A 27,054-nucleotide genomic window follows, 5' to 3' on the forward strand; every position below is an offset into this window, starting at 1 on the left:
AAGTAAAATGCTTGACTCAATGTTACCTACTCCAGGGCATTGAAAGTAAGTTGAGGATTGGATATGTGAACCATTCATAACTTTGTTCTTGTTGTTGGCTAATGTTACTTTTCTTTTTAATAGGAAGTGATAAAAACTGCCTTACTAATTATAGACCCATTAGTCTTACATCAGTTGTGGAAAAGTTTTGGAAGTCTATTGAAAGAATCTTTGTAAAGTCATTTAAATTTTAGATTTTTATGAATAGTCAAGATGGTTTTACTGGGGCAAAATCTTACCTTTCTGAGTTTTGACATTCTTTGAAGAGGGTACAACGTGTAGGGAAGGGTACAGATATGAATGTGGTGTATCTTAATTTATAGAAAGCATTTAGTTATGTAGTGTATAAAAACTGTTAAACAAGTAATATCTGTGGCTGTGTAGAATATGTTGGCTTATTGGGTAGAACATTGGAAGAAAGCAAAGTTATTATTACTTTCATACTAACAGTACATGTATACTAATTTTTGTTACCATCAGAGTAACAGTAAGTGCACACTGTAACTGATTGCTACCCAGTGTTGTAAATAAATAGTTTGGTGGCCTATGAAGAGTCGCATTTCCCCAAACCATCAAGAGAAACCAGATGACTTGTCTCTATTAAAAGAGACTCCAAATATGAAGAAAGAACTTGGTTATGTTTTTGATGCTATTACCTTAACCCGTTGTAGGTGTTTGAATCTAGTGCTGTCTTCCTTGGTCCATAACTTTGAGAAATTTGCTCTTCCATATATTAATACTATAAGAGAAAGTGTAAAATCCAGACTACATTGTGTCTGTTGACTACCTTGTTGGTCAGGTTGAAGCTGGTGTCCAGATGTTGCAGGTGTTTGAATCTAGTACTGGCTTCCTTGGTCCACAACTCTGAGAAATATGCTCCTCCATTTTTTAATCGTATCAGAGAAAGTGTAAAGTCCAGACTACATTGTGAAGGACTTGATGAAGTTCCTATGACTATATGAAACCAATAGAAATAGTCAGTTTAAAGCTGAGAATTTTGTAAGTTAAACTTTATTCACAGTTGTAATGTACTTATTACCTGTTCTGTAGTAGTATCTTTACACATTATGGATCTGTGGACTCAGCAGATAGCCCTTTGTGACTTTGCTATATGAAACACACACATTATGGTCATTTTCTTCAATGCTATACATTCATTACAAGTATTTATTGTTTTGTTTTTCTTCACATATAATCATGAAATTGTAAACATTGTATGTTATTTTTGTATAGATGGCCCAGAACTTCCCTCCCCTCCTGAATGATGCCATATTATGGTAGCTCGTGGTCAGAGGACAGAGTTCACTCCAGTTTGGGTAATGAGACAAGCAGGACGGTACTTGCCAGAATTTTGTGAAATAAGAAAAGATTTCAGTTTTTTTTTAACTTTGCAAGACCCCTGAACTTGCTTGCCAGGTCACATTACAACCAATAAATCGTTTTAATCTCGATATTTTAGTCGTACCACAAGCACTAGGCATGGCAGTCGATATGCTTCCTGGTGTAGGCCCACATTTCCCCAAACCATTAGAGAAACCAGATGACTTGTCTTTATTAAAAGGAACTCCAAATATGAAGAAAGAACTTGGTTATGTTTTTGATGCTATTACCTTAACCAGGCATAGGATTGAGGGAAGAGTTCCCCTTCTGGGATTTTGTGGAGCACCTTGAACACTTATGGGATACATGATTGAAGGTGGGGGGAACAAAAACCATGTCTAAAGCCAAGCGTTGGCTGTATGAGTGGCCAGTGGAGAGTCACAAGCTACTAAAGATCCTGACAAACGTTACTGTTGACTACCTCATTGGTCAGGTTAAAGCTGGTGCTCAGATGTTGCAGGTGTTTGAATCTAATGCTGGCTTCCTTGGTCCACAACTCTTTGAGAAATTTGCTCTTCCATATATTAATAGTAAAAGAGAAAGTGTAAAATCCAGACTACATTGTGAAGGACTTGATGAAGTTCCTATGGCTATTTTAACAAAAGATACTCGCTATGCTCTGGACAAGCTAGGACAAACAGGATATGATGTTGTGGGAATTGATTGGACAGTAAAACCAAAAAAAGCACGACAAGAAGTCGGACCATATGTCACCCTTCAAGGAAATCTTGATCCCTGTGCACTTTATGCTTCACCATCTGACATTGACCAGTATGTAGCACAGATGATAACTGAATTTGGACCAGATAGACACATTGCAAATCTAGGGCATGGAGTGTATCCTGACATTGACCCTGCACACTTGTGTGCTTTTGTTGATGCTGTACATAAACACTCCAAAGAGCTACATTCCACACACTGAAGCTTCCAGACTTTATTGTGATATTTTCTCTAGTTTTAATTTGTAAAACAAAGTTTTTATCTTCATGTCATTGTTTTAGCACCATAACCAGCTTTATGTAAAAAATAAAAGTACAAGTAAGTAGTAGTTGAAGTTATTTTGATAGTGGTTATGAGCTGTCTGTTTATTATTGTAAAGTGTACTTAGCTTCTGTTGTATTTATAGCTCAAAGTACTTTTCAAAGGTTACTGTAGAAGGGTATTTTCTATAATTAAACTTTCATAACACGTTTTGTAAATAAATAGTTTGAGAATATCTGAAGTAAAAGTAACATGAGTGCTGAGTGATTTTCACACTAATTTTACTGAGTGACGGTGTGATTGTAGTGTTTTAAATAAACAGTTTGAGAATATCTGAAGTAAAAGTAACGAGTGCTGAGTGATTTTCACACTAATTTTACTGAGTGACAGTGTGATTACAGAAGTTTTACTGAGAGAGATAGGGTGATTACAAAAGTTTTACTGAGTGACAGTGTGATTGTAGTGTTGTAAATAAACAGTTTGAAAATATCTGAAGTAAAACTAACATGAGCGCTGAGTGATTTTTCACACTAATTTTACTGAATGACAGTGTGATTACAGAACTTTTACTGAGAGAGCTAGGGTGATTACAAAAGTTTTACTGAGTGACAGTGTGATTGTAGTGTTGTAAATAAACAGTTTGAGAATGTCTGAAGTAAAAATAGCATGAGTGCTGAGTGATTTTCACACTAATTTTACTGGAAATAAAGTGATTATAGAAGTTTTACTGAGTGACTTTGGGGTTGCAGAAGTTTTACCCAGAGTGATGGTTTGATTACAGAAGTGTTACTGGGAGTGATGGTGCAATTACAGAAGTTGTAAATGAATAGTTTGAGAATATCTGAAGTAAAAATAACGTGAGTGGTGGTGGTGTTGCAGAAGTTTTACTCAGTTTGAGAATATCTCATAAAACTAGCATGAATGAGTGATTTTCACAGAAACTAATTTTACTGAGTGACAGTGATTACAGAAGTGATGTAAATAGTTTGAGAATATCTGTAGTAAAAACGAGTGCTGAGTGATTTTCACAAACAAATTTTACTGAGATATTCTTATTACATAAGTGTTGTAAATAGATAGTTTGAGAATATCTGAAGTAAAACTATGCTGAGTGATTTTCACAAACTAATTTTACCAAAAGTGAGTGGTAATCAGTTTTACTGACAGTGACATGATCATAATTGGAAATAGCCAATCACAGTATTTGTCAGCTTGATAAAAATAATTTAGAGCTTCTTTCCAACCAATGTTTAAGCTGATTACACACCAAGAAAGACTTTCATCCTGAAGTACAACTGTGTTAAGTCTAAATTATAAAAATTAGCATGATTCCAACCATAAATCTCATATGGTAGGTTATAAATACACTTCACTAGATTTGATGTGTAAGTTTTTCAAGCTGGTAGTGAAACAACAGCAGGAGATTATGAAGTGTGAAAATGTAAACAGTTTCTGATCACAGGAATTAATCGTCGAAAACCGAACGGAAGAAATAATTGGTATTAGTTCATAGTTTGTGTTTAAACAATCCAGTCATTTTTACTGTATTTTGTGGGTATATAACTGCTCGTGTCGTCATCAAACCTTTTCAGCACGTGAAACTTGTAACGCAGCACGTTCTTATTGCTGTTAAAACATTTCATCTTACGATGAACTTGTGTACTTGCACACAAGTTCAAAAATTCTAGTACGAAAAACGTCCACTAGATGTCCATTTCTGTCAAAGCTGGAACAAGATAAATGTTTTTCTATAAGACTTTGTACAGTTGACCTTTCAAATTTGTTTTATCCTTGATCAACGCCATTGATGACTGTGATATATCCGTATCAAACAACTGGCACCAAGTAATGGAGAATGTTTCTTGTATGCTCTAGCGCCCTCGGTCGGTACGTATGTTCCGCAGCTTTATCGTTTTTTTTTCTGATTACACATTTTCTCTTTTTCCAAACAAATCTACTTCCCTCATTACTGTTTTTGTTTTCACAATTTCACCACTAACTTTTGTTTGTAAATTACAGAGGATAAGTATAAATATTTAGTACGGTTATTGCCTGTTCAAGTTACTCAGGTTTTTATATTTGAAACTCAAGCTATTACTTGACGGAAAGTAAAAAAAAAATTGAAACTCTAGCAGATTGATTTCTCAACAAGTAAAAGCCATAACATCATGATAAATTTATGTGAAACGGGTAAAACTTGTACTAAATAAAAGTTTTGACCAACGGGTTTAGAAAATGTTAAAATACTTAAAAATCACAACATCGACAGATATCAAAAGGTGGTTGGTTGGAAAGAAATGTTTCAGTATTTTACTTTCTTATGAGTGGAAGTTCGGTGTTATAGAAAATCATCAGGATTTCACAGCTTCAAGCTTTTATACAGTAGCACGTATATCACTAAAGGTTTAGTACTTTGGTCTCCCTGAGGTCTGATACATTTGTAAGTTTAATACAAAATAGTTTCATCTCCACAACGTTTTATATAATATATACTAAAATTTTAATACCAAATAGTTTCATCTCCATAACGTTTTATACAATACTAAAAGTTTAATACCAAACGGTTTTATCTCCATAAAGTTTTATATATTACTAAAAGTTTTATAACAAGTGGTTTCATCTCCATAAAGTTTTATATATTACAACAATGATCATTAGTATTTATTCAACTATGATTATTGTTAGTATATTACATAAAAATCTTTGTTAAAATTTACATAATCATTATTGATATTTAATATAACAACGATTATCAGTATTTTACCTGACAATCATTATCAGCATTTTAGAGAACAATGATTATTAGCAGTTTACACAACAATCATTATTAGTATTTTACCTAACAGTCATTAATGGTATTGAAAGAAACAATTATCATTTGTATTTTGCACAACAATGATCTTTGGTATTTTACACATCAATCATTATCGGTATTTGATATAACAATCATTAATAGTATTTTACCTAACAATCATTATTAGTATTTCACATAACAATCCTCATTAATATTGTACATGATGTTTATTATTTTATATAACAGTGATTGTTAGCTTTTACACAACAATGATTATTATTAGTTTAAATTACAATCATTTAGTATTTTACCGAACAGTCGTTAATAATAATTAAAATAACAATCATTATTTGTATTTTCCACGACAATTATTATTAGTATTTTAGATAACAATGATTATTAGTATTTTATCTGATGATTATTGGTAGTTTACATAATCATCATCAGTATTTGACATAACCACTAATAGTATTTTATATAAGAATCATTATTAGTATTTCACCTGAAATCATTATTAAAATTTTACATAACAATAATTATTGGCAATTTACGTAACAATCAGGTTCGGCACCGTTAAGGCATTCGACTCGTAATCCAAGGGTCGCGGGTTCAAATCCCCGTCGCATCAAACATGCTCGCCCTTTCAGCCGTGGGGACGTTATTATGTTTCGGTTAATTCCACTATTCGTTGGTAAAAGAGTAGCCCAAGAGTTGGCGGTGGCTGGTGATGACTAGCTGCCTTCCCTCTTGTCTTACACTGCTAAATTAGGGACGGCTAGCACAGATAGCCCTCGAGTAGCTTTGCGAAATTTCAAAAACAAGTTCTAAGGAGGTTGTTTTCCTTTGTGGTGATTTAGATAGCTTCTTCATAGTTAAGTCTGCTATTGTGGGCTAAAAAATATATTTATTTATATTGCAGTGTGGTCGATGTTCATAAAATAATTGTTTCTTAATATTTATATTTCTGGCGGATTATCTCTTACAGTTAATATAATTTGAAGGAAAATTAGTATTTCAACTACACTTATTTTTATTTCATAGATGTACCAATGATAAAGTTGTCTTTTTTTTTATTTTCGAATAACGAAAATTATTCTTTCTTCGGAATCGTAAAACTTTTTCAAGGCATTTCAGACAATATTCGTAAATCATTTATTTTATATAACCAGTTTAAATTATTTTTTTCCTTTTTATAAAGCTTTTGATGATCGACCTGGCCAGGTGATTAAGGCACTCGAATCATAATCTTAAGGTCGCGGGTTCGACTTCACGTCGATCTAAACATGCTCGCCCTTTCAACTGCAGGGGGTTATAATGTGACGATCAATCCCATTATTCGTTTGTAAAAGAGTAGCCCTAAAGTTGGCCGTGATGACTAGTGCTTTCCCTCTAGTCCTACACTGCTAAATAAGGAACGGTTAGCGCAAGTACCCTTCGTGTAGCTTTGCGCGAAATTCAATAAAGCAAACAAACATAGCTTTTGTGTGGTAGTGCCTCTTATATTAAGCTGTTATCGTTGTGATAAGATGAAAATGAAACAGTCGTACTTATTTACCGGAGTCACTGATATACCAACCTTCCTTTTATTTAGCATTTGTAAATCATTTTAGTATTAATAGTCGTATGTTATATGTTTGTATTTGTTGTCAATCTGTACAATAATCCAGCAATTCTTAAACTGAAGTTACTTCATGCAGAGAAAGAAAAAAACAACTTATTCACTAAGTGTACGCTGGAAAACAAAATATGAACGAGTGAAGGTATCAGGATGAGGCCGTTTACTACAATCAGCTTGTACTTCTTGTATGTTGTGTAATTATTTATTTTCTAACCACGTTTGTAGATGTTACCATTGCTCAGTGATAATTGCAGTTCATTTCTTGGGGTGTTAAGTAACGTGTTTAACAACTAACTTTAAAGTCTTATCCTTGAGAGCAAGACAGTCGAAATCGTGCAGATACAAAATAAAATTGTATTCGTAAAGAAGTGCCCTAATATAAACTTTGGATTTGTTGAAATGTCCTAACAAACACTTGGGATTTCTTCACTGTCTTCACGCTTAACTTCAATAGATAGATATGAGAATAATTCCAAGAAACTGACAGTAAACATGAACTAAGACTGTACTGATTAAATTATAAAAATTGGAAATCCTACAAACTGGCTTGGATATGTAAGAATATCTCATGCTAGTTTGTTTTGGAATTTCGCACAAAGCTACTCGAGGGCTATCTGTACTAGCCGTCCCTAATTTAGCAGTGTAAGACTAGAGGGAAGGCAGCTAGTCAACACCACCCACCGCCAACTCTTGGGCTACTCTTTTACGAACGAATAGTGGGATTGACCGTCACATTATAACGCCCTCACGGCTGGGAGGGCGAGCATGTTTAGCGCGACGCGGGCGCGAACCCGCGACCCTCGGATTACGAGTCGCACGCCTTACGCGCTAGGCCATGCCGGGCCCTATCTTATGCTTGTCTGTGCGAGTTGGTAAAAACCTCGGTTGGTAGAGGACACTTCGCGCAGTCATGTGACTTGGTGTATGTATGAAAACTGTTACGTGTGTGTAACTGTGGTCTGGTGAGCCACTCAGGTATTTTGCCCTCAAAGTATAAGTTACGAAAAGGAATAAAAGTTTTTGGAGACAGTATTGTAACCCATCGTCACTAAAAGCTATTCTGTAATTACAGGTCATATCTAAAAGAAACTTAACACGTTTTATCCACGTTACCTCGATACGGTAAGCCGTAATTGTTTTATCATTTTTACCCAACATAAGATTAGAATTGTTTTTTCCATCTTTATCTATTGTGTAATTGTAAATAAATAAGTTGCTGCGTGCGAACGGTTAAACATAACCGAAAAATATAGTGTCCGAAAGCCATGTTAATAGACTTAATGACATTTTTTTTTTCTATTTTTGTGAATAACAAGTGTTAGGAGTATGGATTGTTTTCACTTTTCGTGCTCATTGAAGTATGTGAGTAGTTTCTATCTTCTAATAAGATAACGTGATTTTCGTACACTAAATACGTTATAAATAAACGATGATTGTCAGAAAAATGTTTAAGTACAACACTAAGAAGTTTCAATAAATAATTATCTAATTACTTTCTCAATTCAATTATATTTTAAAAGAATAATATAACAGACGTGTCATACATGTTATACCTTTATCTAAAGTTACACAAAATCCTGACATGAAGTATAACTAACAAAATAAATAACTTGAAGTGAAGTTCCTTTCACACAAACAGCGAATATCCAGAGAACAAAAACAATTTATCAATAAATTTTAATATAACATTCTAGCCAGAGTGAGAACCTAAACCCTTGGATGACAAAAGTCTGTTTTAGACTTTCAATGTTCATAAAGATTGTCACCAAACTGGACTTGTACCCTTAGAGTGATATAAACATGGTCAGCGTTTGGATTCGATCACACTGTGTTAGCTGTAGAGGTCCCCACGTTTTCCCTTTGGTTGAACGGATACGTCAGTTTGTAACACAAAAACGGTTGGGAAGTAAAGTATTGTTAGCGTATAAACACCATTTATTTTCTAACTATCAACAATTTTCACATAAATCCTAAAAGTTGGGAGCAACACTGACAATCTAAAAACACGTGAATCTTCAGTTAACCCTCATCAACAGTTTCGACTTATAATTTATAATAACTTAAGAGACCTTGTTACATAGAAAACGAATTGAAAAGTAGAAACTAATACCTTAAAAACGCAAGAAACCCGTGTCTGAGTTCAAAAACACTAGTTTTTTTAATTATCAAACTAAACATTAGGTAGTGGTGTACATTTAATCAAAGTTTTAGTGGAGCCGAGACTAGCACTGTATGTTTATGCACGGTATCATAGTGCATAGCCTGCTATATTTATTTTGTTCTCCCTATTAATTGAAATGTGAAGTTTAAACAAGTTAGGGTGAAGTCTGAAGACGTGTTCTGTAAATATTAATATTCTAAGTTAAAGATATTTTATATGTTTGCCAGACGGAGCGGAGCTTTGGTGTGATGTAGTGACAATATGTTATGTCCAGAATTTCATGAGTATCTAGGAGTTGATGTCAGTCAGTTCAGGTGTTCATTTTTTGAGTTTTTACCGAATATGAGAGAGGAAAGTTGATGTTTAATTTTTATTGTGAGTTAGGTCTAATACTTGGTTACTTTCTGAAACTGAGTTAATACTTGGTTACTTCCTGAAACTAAATAATTTATAAAACTTTTAAATGAAAAAATAAAACGCTTCTTTATTTTCTGCTATTTCAACATGTTATAGAAACGTGTGATCTATATAACATTACTGTAGGCGTGTATGAATATTTTTATTTAGACGTTTTGTATTGGTTGCTACATTATGCTTAGGTATTATATACTCTTTACAAAAAGAAACGCAAAAGGGATATATTTTTTTATTTTAAAGAGAAATATATGTAATAACGTTAGAAGCTCAGAGTATGTGATGTTACACGTATTAAGGCACTGATTGTCAGACCAAAATGACAATAAAAGTTGTGCAGTTTGAAAACTGAGGAAAACATTGGTGTTTTCGCCAACACGCATGCGTGTCCAATAACTTTGTTTGAAAGATCTGCATGTTCTGCAAGTGCAACATGTGCAAAATCCCTATAAAAGTGACGGGTTCTCGGTTTCCATAGCTCAGTGTTAAGCCACCGACACGCAATACAGTTACGCCAAGACCGACTGAAGCACAACGCAACAACGCCATTAGTCGCTTGGAAGCAGGCGAATCTCGATCAGATATTACAAGAGCTGTGAATGTCCACTCAAGCACCATCACAAGGCTATGGAATCGTCACCAACAACATGGATCAACTTGTGACCGTCCACGATCTCTCAGAACTCGTGTGACGACGCCCGCGCAAGATCGCTACATCCGGTTACGTCATCTTCGGCATAGAACCACCACTGTGACGTCTACTGCCTCAACCATACCAGGGCTGCGTAGGATTTCCGATCAGACCGTACGCAACCGTCTACGAGATTCTTAGGTCCCACATGCAACCCATCATGGTGAACGTCAACGACGTTTATCAACATGACAACGCCCGTCATCACACAGCCCGACTCACCACTGTCTTTTTTGAGACACCACAACATCAACGTTCTTCCCTGGCCCTCCAGAGAACCAGATTTAAACCCCATCGAATATCTTTGGGACGAGCTGGACCGACGTCTGCGACGGCGACAACCTCAATCGCAGACTCTACCTCAGCTTGCAGCAGCTTTACAGGCTGAGTGGACAGCCATTCCACAGGATGTGATTCGTCATCTCATCGCTTCCATGGGCAGGAGATGCCAAGCAGTTATTGATGCTCACGGGGGGCATACTCGTTATTGACGATGAGTGATGTTAAACTACAACTAGTGAGCGTGGACTTCACCTTTGCAGACTTTGGATGTTCAGCAGTGAATGTGCAAAGTTTCACACATGTCATACAGAACTACCCGGAATAAACTTGTTAACAATTTGTCTCAAATTTTGCCTTTTGCGTTTCTTTTTTTGAAGAGTATATGATGATGCATGACTCTCGACGTGAATGTTTATAATTGACGTCAGTGAAGACTCGAATTATTGTGAGTTTTGTAGAAAACAAGTATAATGATATAAAAACATTAAGTGACTGAAAACATAATTCTGTGTGTCTAACTAACTTTCTGTATGTTTCAATGTTTTACTCGACTACAAATTGAGTGACTTATGATTTGATATTTGTTCTACATACTTTTTGGCCTGGCATGGCCAAGCGCGTAAGGCGTGCGACTCGTAATCCGAGGGTCGCGGGTTCGCGCCCGAGTCGCGCTAAACATGCTCGCCCTCCCAGCCGTGGGGGGCGTTATAATGTGACGGTCAATCCCACTATTCGTTGGTAAAAGAGTAGCCCAAGAGTTGGCGGTGGGTGGTGATGACTAGCTGCCTTTCCTCTAGTCTTACACTGCTAAATTAGGGACGGCTAGCACAGATAGCCCTGGAGTAGCTTTGTGCGAAATTCCAAAAAACAAACAAACAAACTCTACATACTTTGTAATGTGTCTTGTTTATTAATATTCACATAAATGCTAAGACTAACTAGAACCCAATGTGATTCGTTAACAAACTTTAGACAGACATGTTTAAACATACTCACTGCATTATAGTATAGAAAAGTGACTTAGTCCTACATTAGGTATTTACGATCCCTACATTATGATCAACAGGTCGTTTGATAGATGGAGGTATTTAAGTATTTTTAAATAGTTTTCTTTATGTATGAGTTTAAACTCATTCAAAAGTAAAAGGCTTAAGAGTAGGTAACGTTAAAAACGTTTAATGTGTATCATGAAACACGTTAAGTGTGTTCTGGTTATTTCATGAAATATTTGGAGGCACCCTGTAGAAGTAGGCAATTCATTGACTAATATACTGAAAAAACTAAACATGTTTATCAAACCCTTAAGTGTATCAGATACATTTTGATAGTGCCTCTAACGAGTTCTCCGTGTTCTGCCTATGAAGTTTACGTTATTCAGAGATCTGATTACTAGGTTCTGTGCTGATACTAGGAGGCCCTACAAATATAGCACTACATGTACTATTGCTTCCTTTCCCTATATCCATATTACTATATTACTGTGGGTGAGGTTTACAGATGTTTTTTTCCGTTTTTATATTTCAGAATGAAATTTGAATATTCAAGTTATTATTTACTGGCTAAATATTTCAGCCAGATATGTTTAGGATTCTTCTAAACCATTTATGTAATGTCATTAACAGATGTCGCTTCCATTTCTTATACTGTCTTTGTCAAATACGTATTGATTTTTTTTTAAATGAGATTTAACATAAGCTATTATTTTATGAGAAAAGCAAGGTACAGTTGCACACTTTTTCGGAAAGTTACATGAACCAGACTGCATAACCACTAACGTGCCTACTGTTTATAGAAACGATACGAATGTCTCTTTACTCTAAAGGTACAGTTGCACACATTCTCTGCTTTCACGAAACCACAGTGATTATAAATTCATGGATTTCTTTAACAACAGATGTTACAGTTCCGTGCAAAATTGTAAATATACATTCTTTGCAGTCGAAATACTAGTCTCAATGATTTCTCCACTGGAAAGTTTTCCAAATCTTTTAAGCATGTTAAAGTGTAGAACTAAGTTTAAGGGAACTGAGTGATTTGAAGGCGAGTCACTTCCACGTCGTGAGAGCTGTCACCAACCACTGGTAAAATAGAATAATGCCGAAAATATGAATATGGCATCCATGGCGACCGTCATACATGTAAAAACTGTTACCAGAAACTAATAAGGTACCACAACATTGGAAATATAAATATGGCATCACTGGGGACCGTCTTATATATAAAAACTGTTACAAGAGACTAATAAGGTACCACAACATTGGAAATATGAATATGGCATCACTGGGGACCGTCTTATATATAAAAACTGTTACAAGAGACTAATAAGATACCACAACATTGGAAATATGAATACAAACTATTACTAGAAACCACTATTTAACACATCAACAGAGTTAAAAATAAAAAAGTATTTAACACATGAACTAAGTAAAACATAGTGCACTATTTAACACATGAACTGAGTAAATCACAAACCATTACTACAAACCTCTATTTAACACATTCACTGAGTCGATCATAAAGGATTACTACAAAAATATTTAAAACTAGTACTGAGTTAAACATGAACCACTATTTAACACAAACTGAGTTGAACAAAAAGCACAATTTAATACATCACCTAAGTCAACCATAAACCATTACTTGAAACCACCATTTAACACACGAGTAGAGTTAAACATAAATCATTACGAGAAACTTCTGTTTAACACATGAACTGACTCAGAGATAAACCATTACTAGAAAGCACTATATAACACATGAAGTGAGTTAAACACAAATCATTCCAAGATACCACTATTTAACACATGACCTTAGTAAGTACAAACAATTACTACAAACCACCATTTAGCACCTTAACTGAGTTGAACAAAAAGCACAAATTAACACATGAACTGAGTCAAATATAAACCATTACTATAAACTACTATTTAGCACATCAAATGAGTTGGACATAATCCGCTATTTTAACACATGAAGTGAGTCAAACACAATTGATACCAACCACCATTGAACATATGAACTGAGCTCAGCATAATCCACCATTTAATACATGAACTAAATCACATACAAAGCAGAACCACAAACGACTATTTCACATATGAACTGAGTCAAACACAAACCATTACTATAATCCACTATTTAACATATAAAATGAGTTAAACATTAACCCTATTTAACACGTCAACTGAGTTAAAAATATTTCGCTATTTAACAAGTGAACTGAGTAAAACCCATACCATTACTATAAACCACTATTTAAAACATGAAATGAGTAAAACATAAACCATTACTTCAAACCTCTATTTAACACGTGAACTGAGTCAAAGATAAACCATTACTACAGAGCACTATATAACACATGAACTGAATTAATCATAAACCTGTGCTAGAAGTCACTATTCAACACATGAACTGGTCAAACAGAAACCATTACTATAAACCACTATTTAACATATCAAATGAATCAAACATAAACCATTCATTACAAACAATTTTAACACACAAACTGAGTTAAACAAGAAACACTGTTTAAAACACAAACTGAGTTAATCTTAAACCATCACTACGAACCACTATTTAACAGTTTAACTGAGTCAAACACAAACAATTACTACAAACCATTATTTAACACATGAACTGAGCTAAACATAATCCACTCTTTAACACATGAACAGAGTTAATCATAAACGATTATTTCTAACCACTTTTTGACACATGAAATGAGTAAAACACAAACCATTGCTACAAACCACTATTGAGCATATGAATTTAGTTAAATGTAATCCAACATTTATCACACGAATTGAATCACATACGAAGATATACTACAAACATTTATTTAACACATGAATTGAGTCAAACAAAAACCAATACCACAAATAAATATTTGACATATGAACTGAGTTAAAAATATACCGATATTTTACACACAAACTATTTCAAACACAAACCATTACTACAAACCACTATTTAACACATGAACCAAGTCAAAGACAAGCAATTCCTACAAACCATTATTTAATACGTGAATTGAGTTACTGTAAGTATTGAGTTACAATAAGAATTGAGTATACTGTTTAAATACATAATCCGTTACTATAATTCATTATTTAACATATAAAGTTAGTTAAACATTAACCCTGTTTAAGACATGAAGTGAGTAAAACATGAATAATTACCACAATGCCCTATTCAAAACATGAACTGAGTGAAAACACAAACCATATCTATAAAGCACTATTTATCACATGAACTGAGAAAAAACATAAACGACTATTTAGCACATGAATTGAAAAAAAGCACTATTTAACACATAAACTGAGTGAAAACACAAGCCGTAACTATAAAGCACTATATAACACATAAACATAAACCAATATTTACCAATATTTACTCATTAACTGAGTCAAACACAAACCATTATTATAAACTACTGTTTAACACATGAAATGAGTAAAACGTAAACCATTACTTCAAACCTCTCTTTAACACATGAACTGAGTCATAGATAAACCATTACTATTGAGCACTAAATAACACATGAACGGAGTTAAACACAACCCATTACTAGAAACAACTATTTAGCATCTGAACTGAAACAACACAAACCATTATTTAACACATAAACTGAGTTAAACATGAACCGCTATTTCACACTTGAACTGAGTCAAAGACAAACCATTAGTCGAAACTACTGTTAAAGACATGTAAAGAGTCAAACATAAACCATAACTTCAGAGCATCGTATATAATACGAAATTAGTCAAACACAAACTCTTACTATAAACTACTATTTAAAACATGAACTGAGTGGTTACAAAAAATTACTACAAACCAGTATTTAACACCTGAACTGTGTTAAACATAAACCACTATTTAAAACATGAACTGAGTTCAATAAAAAGCGCTATTTAATCCATGAACTGAGTTAAAATAGACTACTATTTAACACTTAAAGTGAGCCAAACGTCATCCTTTCCTAGAAGCCACTAATTAGCACATCATCTGATTTAAACATAAACCACTATTTATCCTATCTACTGAGTTAAACAAAAACCACTTTTTATCACATGAACTGAGTTAAACACAAACCATTATTACAAACCACTGTTTAACACATGTAATGAGTCAGATATAAACCATTACTTGATAGAACTATTTAATAAATTAACTGTGCCAAAGATAAACATTAGTAAAAAGTTCTTTATAACACATCAACTGAGTCAAACACAAACCATTACTAGAAACCACATTTTAACACATGAACTGAGTTAAACACAAACCATTACTAGAAACCACTATTTAATATAAAAACAAAATTAAACCTAAATCATTACTACAAACCCCTATTTAACACATGAATTGCGTTATACATAATCCATTTCTGAAAGCCCTTGGTGTAGATTCCTGTACATGGTGAGGGGACCTCCCAGGAAAGGCTCTGTTATTTCACTTTACCTCCTCTGGGATCTAAACATCCACCCATGTGTTTGCCGTGCGTGGTGACCTGTGAAGGGGAGGAGAAGATCCTGGTTGTTGAGGGGTCCAACCCTAACACAGCACTTTGGCCTTGAATTCTTGTAGATGATCGGTTTTAGGGTGGCCCCTCTTCGGTCAATCGGCTTGTCCACTTGGGCTAGGGTGAACCAAGTACCAGTGTTGGATGTTCTCAACAGGTGTTGTGGACATTGTATCTGATGCTGGTGTTTAGGTATAGTGCTCACGAAACTCTGGCGTTGCCGCAGTGTCCTTGTTTGACATTGTTGTGCATCCCCTCGCAGGTCTCCATGGTTGGTGGGGTCAGTAGGCACCGAAATTTCCTTTCTTTATTATGGATACTCCAATTAAAAATCTTAATAAAATAGTGAAAAAACAGTCTATAGGTAACGAACCACGTCTTTAAAATTCTGAGCAGCAATCCTCACCATCTGTACCACCTGTTGTACCTCATTTTTTATATTACATTCACTTTCAGACAAACCTTTACGGCAAATGTCTTCCTTTTTTATTCAGAAGGGACTTGCTGGCTTTCCAAAGTCAGTAAAGAAGCTTCAATCTGGTGATACAGTCATGTGAAAAATTTAGGACACCCTACCCCATAATAGCTAGTGTTACCTCCTTTGGCTAAAATAACTGCAGTGAGACGCTTCTTATAGCTATCTAAAAGTCTCTGACATTGGTCTGAAGAAAGTTTGTCCCACTCCTCAATGCAGAATTCTTTCAGCTATGAGATGTTTAAGGGGTTTCATGCATGTACAGCCCGTTTCATAGCACCCCACAGCATCTCAATGGGATTAAGATCTGGGCTTTGATGCAGCCGTTCCAGGATTCTTCATTTTTTAAGTGTTCAGCCAGTCCTTGGTGGATTTACTGGTATGTTTTGGGCCATTGTCGTGTTGCAAGTTCCAGGTCCGCTTCAGCTTTAATTTTCATACAGATGGTCTTACATAATCCTCAAGCACCCTCTGCTCTCACCATGGTGCTCACTCTCACTTTAACAAGCAGGAGCACACCGAACTAAATGTCTGAGGTTTAAATAGGGCAAGCCTAATTCAAAATGCTGAGTAACGATCTTCTCATCATGTGCACATGGTGTGATACACCTGTGTGTGAGTTGAGCCATTTTAGGTGAGAATAAATGTGGGGGTGTCCTAACTTTTTTTTCAGTTAGAATATGGGGAAGTCCTGATATTGATAAGAGGGGTCATTCTGTAGAGTGTATGATATCTGATTACAACCTTTCTCTTTTCTATACTGGTTCTTCTACTTATTTCCATGCATCTAGTCAGTTGTTTACTCCTATTGATCTCTCAATTTGCTTCCCTTTCATTATTTTCCCATTTTACATGGAGGGTTCACAATAATCCACGAAGCAGTGATCATTTTCCTATAATCTTGAGAGAGACTGGCCGTGGTCGATGCCATTCGACCCTCGTGCTCCGGTGGAAGCTGGATCAGGAAAACTCTTTTACTGCTCTCGCAGAACTTGATCCTGCCATCGTCTGTAAGCCATCAATAGATGACTGTGCGGCAGCAGTAACTAACTATATTATACAAGTAGCTGCTCAATGTATTCTTAAAACGTCGACACGTTTTCCACTATTTCCTCGTCCATGGTGGAATACTGGCTGCCACATGGCATGGAAGGCTCAAAATCTAGTCTGGGATACTTTTCGTAATTTTCCCATACACTCGAACCGCATCATTTTCCAACGGGCCCGTGCACATGCTCGATGGGTAAGACGTCATAGCCAGAAGGAATCTTGGATAAAGTTACAACGAGCGTATCATCTACCACCAGTTTCAAAGTCATATGGGACAAGATTCGTAAGGTCAGTGGGCAATATAATTCTGTCCTCCTCTCGATCTTGCTCTCTGATGGCCAGGAAGTAACTGATACCTGGAACATTGCCGATAGTCTAGGTGAAAGCTTTTCCGGGTATCTAGCATTTCTGCTTCTTCTTCCACCTTCTTAGCCATCAAGACTCGGGCAAAGCAATCATCTCTTTCCTTTCAAGCTGATTGTCTCTATGAATATAATCGTCCCTTTATACTGGTTAAACTCAAACTGGCCCTTATAATATACACTATCTATACACTAGCTTCTCTTGCTATTCTTCTGAATGTTTTTAACCGAATCTGGGAGAAGAATGTTTTTCCTGATGCCTGACGCCAGGCTATTGTCCTACCTTTCTCTAAGCCTGGGAAAGATCCCAAGATTCCTTCAAACTACCGACCAATTGCTTTGACGAGCTGTCTCTGTAAGAACTTAGAGAGGATGGTTAATGCTCGTCTTGTTCGGTTCTTCGAATCAAGCAATCTCCTCTCAGCCACCCAGTGTGGGTTCCGACGACAGCGCTCCACCATGGACCACCTGATTCGAATTGAAACGTCAATTAGAGAAGCCTTTCTCTGAGGAAAACATCTTGTATCAATATTCTTTGACATTGAGAAGACTTATGATTCAACATGGAAGTATGGTATTTTGCGAAATCTCCATATATATGGGTTACGTGGCCACTTGCCCATTTTTACTTAAAAAATTTAATGGCATGAGATTCCAAGTTCGTGTTGGTTCGACACTTCCCCGTTCTTTTCTACAGGAAATTGAAGTCTTTCAGGGCTGAGTTCTGAGTGTGATACTTTTCAGTATAAAAACGGGCTTTCACTTCTCATGTCGGTCGTCAAACTTGAGGTATATTGATCAGCAGTTACAGACTTCCTTCAATCGTTTACTGAAATGGACCACAGCAAATGGCTTTAACTTCTCTCTCTTTAAAACCGCTACCATACACTTTTGCCGCAAACAGGGTATTAACCGTGATCCTAAACTCTGTATTGGTGAAGTTATGCTGCGTGTGGTCCCCGAGACAAATTTCTTGGGGCTTATCTTTGTTCGTAAGCTGATCTTTATACCACACATTAAGGAGCTACGGGTCCAATGTACAAGAGCACTAAACATCTTCCGTGTCCTCTCTTTTACCACTTGGGGAGCAGATTGATTTATATTCTAAAGATATATCGTGCTCTTATTGAATCTATGACTGTGCTGGGACCTCAGCCTTAAAGATTTTGGACCTGATTCATCATCAAGGACTTAAGCTTTGCACTGGGATTTTCTTCACTTCCCCATTTCAGAACTTATACACAGTCTCATGAACCTTCTTTGTACCTCCGCTGTTTACACCTGTCTTAACTATATGCTTTGAAACTTCGTTCCTTACTAAAGCATCCCACCTGGGGTTGAGTTTTCCCAGCTTGGTGGGCCATACTTGTTTAGAACAGACGATCTACTATAGCTCCTTTTGGTCTTCATATCCAGGTACAGTTGGATGAATTGGGTCTATCCTTGGAAAACATTGCTGTATCCACTGGTGAGCTCATCCCACCATGGCTTCTTATCTTTAAGTCACCTGAGAAAAGCAGACGCTTCTGATTGGAAATACTGTGTTATTTGCTGAACATATTTCGAACCATTTTTGCATTTCTATTTATACAGATGGTTCAAAATCAGATGACTGTGTAGGTTCTGCCATAGTTTATTGTGGTTTGGTGGTTGCACGCACAAGCCTCTCAACAGCTTCTGTGTTTACTGCTGAACTGTATGCCATTTCACTTGTTCTGGATCATGTAGAAGCTAAGCAGTACTGAGATTGCACTATTTATGCTGATTCACTTAGTTCTCTACTGGCCTTGGAATCGCTTCACGTTAGTTCACACCCTGTTCTCGCCGATATTTAAAACCGACTGACCCATTTTTCTTTAACATCTATTTCTATCCAGTTGTATTGGATACCAGGTCACGTTGGTATTCACAGGAACGAGCTTGCCGACACCGCAGCTAAATCTATCTGTTCTGGCCCTATAACTGCTGTGGCTGTTCCATACATGGACTGTGGTCCTGTATTCAAGGCTTGGCTCTATACCAGTTGCCAGTCGACTTGGAGTGAGCAACGTGAAAACATACTTTTCCAAATAAAACCCTATATTGGGTTTTGACTGTCTTGCTTCCATAAGGATTGGAAAGAGAAAGTTGTTCTAACTAGACTACGCAGTTGTCACAATTTTTAACTCATTGTTTTCTTTTATTTGTGTTGTTTGTGTAACATTCAGGTCACAATAAGCTACATTTTAGTGTCTTGTCGTCATTATGACTCTCAACGACGGCACCACTTTAAACATGTTCTGTACCAAGATTTGTCCATGGCGTTAGACAGTGTTATTGGTGATGGTGACACAGTCCACCTTGGTAATATTTTTAGTTTTTAAAGGCCATTAATCTTTTTAATGTCATTTAAGTTTTTTAATTTATACATTAGACATTTTTAATGTGATTCCCTTTTAAGAATCAAAGTACATCTAGTTCGATTTCATATTAGAATCTGGCTAACAATTAATAACTCGAAACCAGGACTAGAAAGGTGAACTTCAGTTATCTAACCGCTTCTGTTTTAACTACTCGATAGTCATCCTGGCGAATTATTATTATAATTTTGCTACACGTTTTTTAAAACCTTTTTATTACTTTCCTTCTTGATAACGGTCATCATGTCAAATAACTCAGAACCAGGATTGGAAAGGCCAACTTAAGGTGATTGACGTAGGTTTTGTACTTACATGTTAGTCTTCCTGGCGAGTTATGATAATTATAGTTACGCTACATAAAGTCCTTTACAACTTGCATTACTATAGTTTTTCTCTTTACGTTGTACACTAGATGTAAACACTGGTTTGATGCTGTTTGTTTTTTAAACTTTGTTTTGTTTTACTTTAATTTCCTTTTATGAATTTTACAAAGTTTCTTTTAACTTTTTACTGGATGTTTGGCACAGATAGCCTAGCTACTTTTTGCTATAAAACACCAAATCAACCAACCAACAATTATTCCATTATTGCAAACCATTATTTATCATATAAAGTGAGTTAAACATTAACCCTATTTAACACATGAACTGAATTAAAAATAAACCACTATTTAACACATGAACTGTGCCAAACAATATCATTACTACAAACCACTATTTAAACCATTAACTTAGTTAAATATAAGCCACTATTTGAAACATGAACTGAGTTAAACATACTTTATTACTACAAACCACTATTTAACTCATGAACTGATTCAAACATAAACCATTAATAGAAATTACTATTAAACACATAAAGTGAGTCAAACACAAACCATAACTATAAACCACTACTTAACACATTAATTGATTTAAATATAAATTACTATTTAGCCCATAAACTGAGTTAAACAGAACCCACTATTTATCACAAGAGTTGAGTGAAATATAAATCATTACAACAAACCACTATTTAACACATTAAGTCAAACACACACCATACAACGAACCACTTTTTAACCCATGAACTTAGTCCAACACAAACCATGACTACAAACGTTATTTAACACATGAACTAAGTTAAAAATAAACCTCTGTTTAACACATGAACTGAGTCAGACATAAACCATTACTACAAACCGCTATTTAACATATGAATTGTGTAAAACATAAATCATTACTACAAACAACTATTTAACACGTGAACTGAGTCAAAAGACAAACCATAATTATAAAGCGCCTCTATCATATATGATCTGAGTTATACATAATCCGCTGTTATCACATGAACTGAGTCAAACACAACCATTGCTGGAAATAACTATTTAATGCAAGAACAGAGTTAAACATAAAGCACAATTTACACATGAACTGAGTTAAACCTAGACCACTATTTCACAAATGAACAGCGCTAAACATTACTAGAACCCACTATTTGACACATGAACACAAATCATAACAACAAACCATGATTTAACAGATGGACTGAGTTGAAGATATACAATTACTAGAAATCAACCTGTAACACAACGACAGATTTAAACGTAAACAATTACTACTTCACACATGATCTGAATTAGTCATAAACAAGTACAACAAAAAAATTGCTAACACCTGAACTGAGTTAAACATAGACCATTATTGAACACCTGAACTAAGTTAAACATAAACCATTACTACAAATCGCTATTGAACACACGAATTGAAATAAAAGAAACAATTACTACAAAGCACCATTTGACAAATGATCGAGTTGAACATAAACCACTATTTAACACATGAACATATTTAAACATAAATCACTATTTAACCCATAAACTGAGTTAAACATAAACCATTACTAGAAACCACGATTTAACACATGGACTGGGTTAAATATAAACCATTACTACAAACCACTATCTAACATATGAACTAAGACAAACACAAAACCATAACAACAAACCGTTATTTAACACATTAACTGAGTTAAACATAAATCGATATTTAACACATAAACTGAGTAAAACAAAAACCATTATATAACATATGCACTGAGTGAATCACAAGTCATTACTAGAATTCACTGTTTAACACATGAACATCACTAAACATAAACCACTATTTAACATATGAAATGAGTTAAAGAAATACTGCTACTTAACACATGTACTGAGTTAAACATGGACCTCTATTTAAGACATGAACTATACTAAACATAAATCATTACTAGAAACCACTATTTAACACATGGACTGAATAAACAGAAACAATTACTACACACCGCTATTTAACACCTTAACTGAGTTAAAAATGAACCACTATTTAACACATGAACTGAGTTAAACATAAACCGTAACTACAAACCACTATTGAACATATGAACTGAGTTAAACATGATCAACTATTTAACACATGAACAAAGATAATCGTAAACCATTTCTACAAACCACTCTTTAACACATGAACTATGTCTAACACAAATCATTACTACAAACCGCTATTCAACACAAAAACTGTGTCAAACCCATAACATTACTACAAACCACTATTTAACACATGAAATGAGTCAAAACACAAACCATAACTATAAAGCACAATTTAACACACGAACTGCGTTAAACATAAACCACTATTTAACCCATGAACTGAGTAAAATATAATCCATTATTACAAACCTCTAATTAACGCATGAACTGAATCAAAGATAAAATATTACTACAAAGCACTATATAACACATGAACTGAGTCAAACACAAACCATTACTAGAAAAACTATATAACATATGAATGGAGTAAACATATACATTTATTGCAAATCATTATTTAGGTCCTGAACTGACTTAAACATAAACCGCTATTTCACACATGAACTGAGTCAAACACAAACCATTTTCACAAAGCTCTGTTTAAAAAATGCAATGATTCAAGTGTAAACTATACTCTTCAAAAAAAGAAACGCAAAAGGCAAAATATGAGACACATTGTCAACAAGTTTATTTCGGGTAGTTCTGTATGACTTGTGTGAAACTTTGCACATTCATTGCTGAACATCCAAAGTCTAAAAGGCGAAGTCCACGCTCACTAGTTGAAGTTTAACGTCACTCAACGTCAATAACGAGTATACCCCCCGTGAGCATCAATAACTGCTTGGCATCTCCTGCCCATGGAAGCGATGAGATGACAAATCACATCCTGTGGAATGGCTGTCCACTCAGCCTGCAAAGCTGCTGCAAGCTGAGGTAGAGTCTGCGATTGAGGTTGTCGCCGTCGCAGACGTCGGTCCAACTCGTCCCAAAGATATTCGATGGGGTTTAAATCTGGTGATCTGGAGGGCCAGGGAAGAACGTTAATGTTGTGGTGTCTCAAGAAGACAGTGGTGAGTCGGGCTGTGTGATGACGGGCGTTGTCATGTTGAAAAACGTCGTTGACGTTCACCATGATGGGTTGCACATGGGTCCTAAGAATCTCGTAGACGGTTGCGTACGGTCTGATCAGAAATCCTACGCAGCCCTGGTATGGTTGAGGCAGTAGACGTTACAGTGGTGGTCCTATCCCGAAGGTGACGTAACCGGATGTTGCGATCTTGTGCGGGCGTCGTCACACGAGGTCTGTCAGTTCGTGGACGGTCACGAGTTGATCCATGTTGTTGGTGACGATTCCATAGCCTTGTGATGGTGCTTGGGTGGACATTCACAGCTCTGGCAACATCTGATCGAGATTCGCCTGCTTCCAAGCGACGAATGGCGTTGTTGCGTTGTGCTTCAGTCAGTCTTGGCGTAACTATATTGGGTGTCGGTGGCTTAACACTGAGCTATGGAAACCGTGAACCCGTCACTTTTATAGGGATTTTGCACATGTTGCACTTGCAGAACATGCAGATCTCTCAAACAAATTTATTGGACACACATGCGTTGTGGCGAAAAATCCGATGTTTTCCTCCGTTTTCAAAGAGCACAACTTTTATTGTCATTTTGGTCTGACAATCAGTGCCTTAACACGTGTAACATCACATACTCTGAGGTTGTAACGTTATTACATATATTTCTCTTTAAAATAGTAAATATCCCTTTTACGTTTCTTTTTTTTGAAGAGTATATTATTTGAAAGCACTATGTAACATATGAATGGAGTTAAACATAAACTATTACTATAAACCACTATTTAGCACATGAACTGGGTAAATCATAAACCATTACAACAAACCAGTATTTATCTATCGCATTAACTCAGTGGAACACAAACCATGATTAGAAACCATGAACTGAGTAAAATACAAATTATTACTTGAAATCACTATTCAACACATGAACTGAATGAGCACAATCAATTACTAAAAACCACTATTTAACACCCGAACTGAGTTGAAGGTAAACCACTATTTAACACATGAACTGAGTTAAACAAAAAGCATTATTTAAAACCTTTTCTGATGTATTAATAGACAACTGTATAACACATGAACTGAATTAAACATAACCCATTACTAGAAACTACTATTTAATACATGAACTGAGTTACTCGTAAACCATTATTACAAAACTCTATTTATCGTATCAACTGAGGCAAACACAAACCATTTTTACTACATCTATTTAACATATGAACTGATTTAAACACAAACCACTGTATTGAAACCATTGTTTAACATAACTGTAGTTCCCAAGGTTCTCAACTGATGAATGAGTGGGTTCTATTTATTGTACTATTTAGTTTCTTGTTTTTTGATTTGTGATGTTGTGTAGTTCTGGTAAATAATTACTCGGTTATTTGTAGGGTTTGCAGACGTTTAATGTTAATATTCAGATGGTTAAATTTGATTAAGGGATTGTATGCGTTTCGTGTTTAAATTCTTTTTTGTATTTAGAATGTATAGTCACTTGTTTATTTAGCTCTTAATATATGCTTTTTATCTTATTTATTTATTTCTGTTTGAAAGTAGAAATCATCAAGAAAGAAACTTCGTAAATCAGTGCCAAGATTTCCTTTCATCTGTATATAAATACAACGAGGTCTCGTCGTATTAGGTTCATTGAATAGTTACGCCTACTTGTATGGTGACCGTTTTCCTGTGCAAGGCTTGATTGTTTCCTGTCCTGTTCCATATCATCTCCCATGACAAGTCGAAGGCGGGACCGAAATGGATTGAAACCAGTTAACGTGAATAGTTAAAATTTTTTTAATAGTGTAGACCTTGGAATTTCAACCGAGGAAATATTGAATAATTTGAAGAGATGGGAAAGTCTACTGAGAAATTAAATACAGGAGAGGATGACGAAATGGTCAGTACGATGTGTCATCTTCTGTTTATAATATCTGCAGTGATGGGGTTGATTCAATATTTTGTCTAATTAATCTCAAATTGTAACATGATATGGTACACATATAACCTTCTAGGACATTCTCGACCTTCTTTATACGTTCAAATTATTATTACTTTTAATTACATAGCATGATAGGATCACGTCGCAGTAATTTAAACTACAGTTATCGAAATAAGACATATGGAGAACGTTACAAATGTTGTTACAAAAAACATTTATCTATTTATTTTGATGTAACTGTGTTAACCCGACACATGATTATTGTTGCAGTATGGCTTAAATCACTTAAATATTGTTGTTGAAGCTTATTTGAAATCAAGTATTTTCATAAATATTACTATTAACGTTTGTCTGAAATCAAGTAATTACAAAAATATCATTGCTAAAGTTTTACCGTAATCAAGTAAACACTATAATACCATTGCTACAGTTTGACGTAATCAATAAATTACTTTAATACCATTGCTAGAGTTTTGCCTAATCATTTAATTACTTTAATACCATTGTTAAAGTTTTTCATGTAATCAGCTAATCACTTTAATACCATTGTTAAAGTTTTGTCGTAACAAACCTATCACTTAAATATTATTGTTAAAGTTTGGCTGAAATCAAGTATTTACTCAAAAATTATTGTTGACGTTTTCTCGCAATCAACTATTCGCTTAAAAATACCATTGGTAAATTCTTCCGTAGTCAACTAATCACTTAAACATTATTCTTACAGTTTTGTCGTAATCAATAAATTATTTTAATACCATTGTTAAAGTTTTGCCGTATTCAAATAACCACTGAAATACCATTGTTAAATATTTGCAGTAATCAACTACTCACATTAATACCATTGCTAAAGTTTTGCCGTATTCAAATAACCACTGAAATACCATTGTTAAATATTTGCTGTAATCAACTACTCACTTTAATATCATTGCTAAAGTTTTGCCGTCAACAAGTAATCACTTTCTTACCATTGTTAAACCTTTGAAGTAATCAACCAATCACTTTAATACCATTGCTGAAGTTTCGCCGTAAACAAGTAATCATTTTATTACCATTATTAAAGTTTCGCAATAATCAACTAATCTCTTTAATACCATTGTTAAAGTTTTGTCGTAACCAACTAATCACTTAAATATTTTTGTTAATGTTTGGCTGAAATCAAGTATTTACTTAAATATTATTTTGAAGTTCTCTCGCAATCAACTAATCGCTTAAAAATACCATTTTAAAATCCTTCCGTAATCAAATAATCATTTAAATATTGTTTTTACAGTTTTGTCGCAACTAACTAATTACTTTAATATCATTACTAAAGTTTTGCCATAATTAAAGTAGTCACTTTATTACCATTGTTAAAGGTTTGCAGTGATCAACTAATTAGTTTAATAGCATTGTTAAAGTTTTGCCCTAATCAAGTAATCACTCCAATACCAATTTTAAGTTTTGTAGTAACCAGCTAATCGCTTGAAAATACAATTATTAAATTCTTCTGTAAACAACTAATCACTTAAACATTATTGTTACAGTTTTGCCGTGATCAACTAAT

The 27,054-nt window shown here is 35.0% G+C and overlaps 2 pseudogenes across 2 annotated transcripts in view; both read left to right on the forward strand.

Moving 5' to 3' along the window:
- Positions 1–1,272: 1,272 nt before the first annotated feature.
- Positions 1,273–2,465, forward strand: LOC143224677 (uroporphyrinogen decarboxylase pseudogene; annotated as a pseudogene). Its single transcript, XR_013013400.1, has one exon. The product of XR_013013400.1 is annotated as a uroporphyrinogen decarboxylase pseudogene (transcript).
- Positions 2,466–7,636: 5,171 nt separating this feature from the next.
- LOC143224676 (polyamine-transporting ATPase 13A3-like) overlaps positions 7,637–27,054 on the forward strand; it is a 112,839-nt pseudogene continuing 93,421 nt past the window's right edge. Inside the window, exons 1-2 of the transcript XR_013013399.1 lie at positions 7,637–7,934; positions 25,130–25,469. The product of XR_013013399.1 is annotated as a polyamine-transporting ATPase 13A3-like (transcript). The remainder of the gene's footprint in view (positions 7,935–25,129; positions 25,470–27,054) is intronic.

The sequence above is a fragment of the Tachypleus tridentatus genome, chromosome 9 (assembly GCF_004210375.1).
Source record: "Tachypleus tridentatus isolate NWPU-2018 chromosome 9, ASM421037v1, whole genome shotgun sequence".
Lineage (NCBI taxonomy): Eukaryota > Metazoa > Arthropoda > Merostomata > Xiphosura > Limulidae > Tachypleus > Tachypleus tridentatus.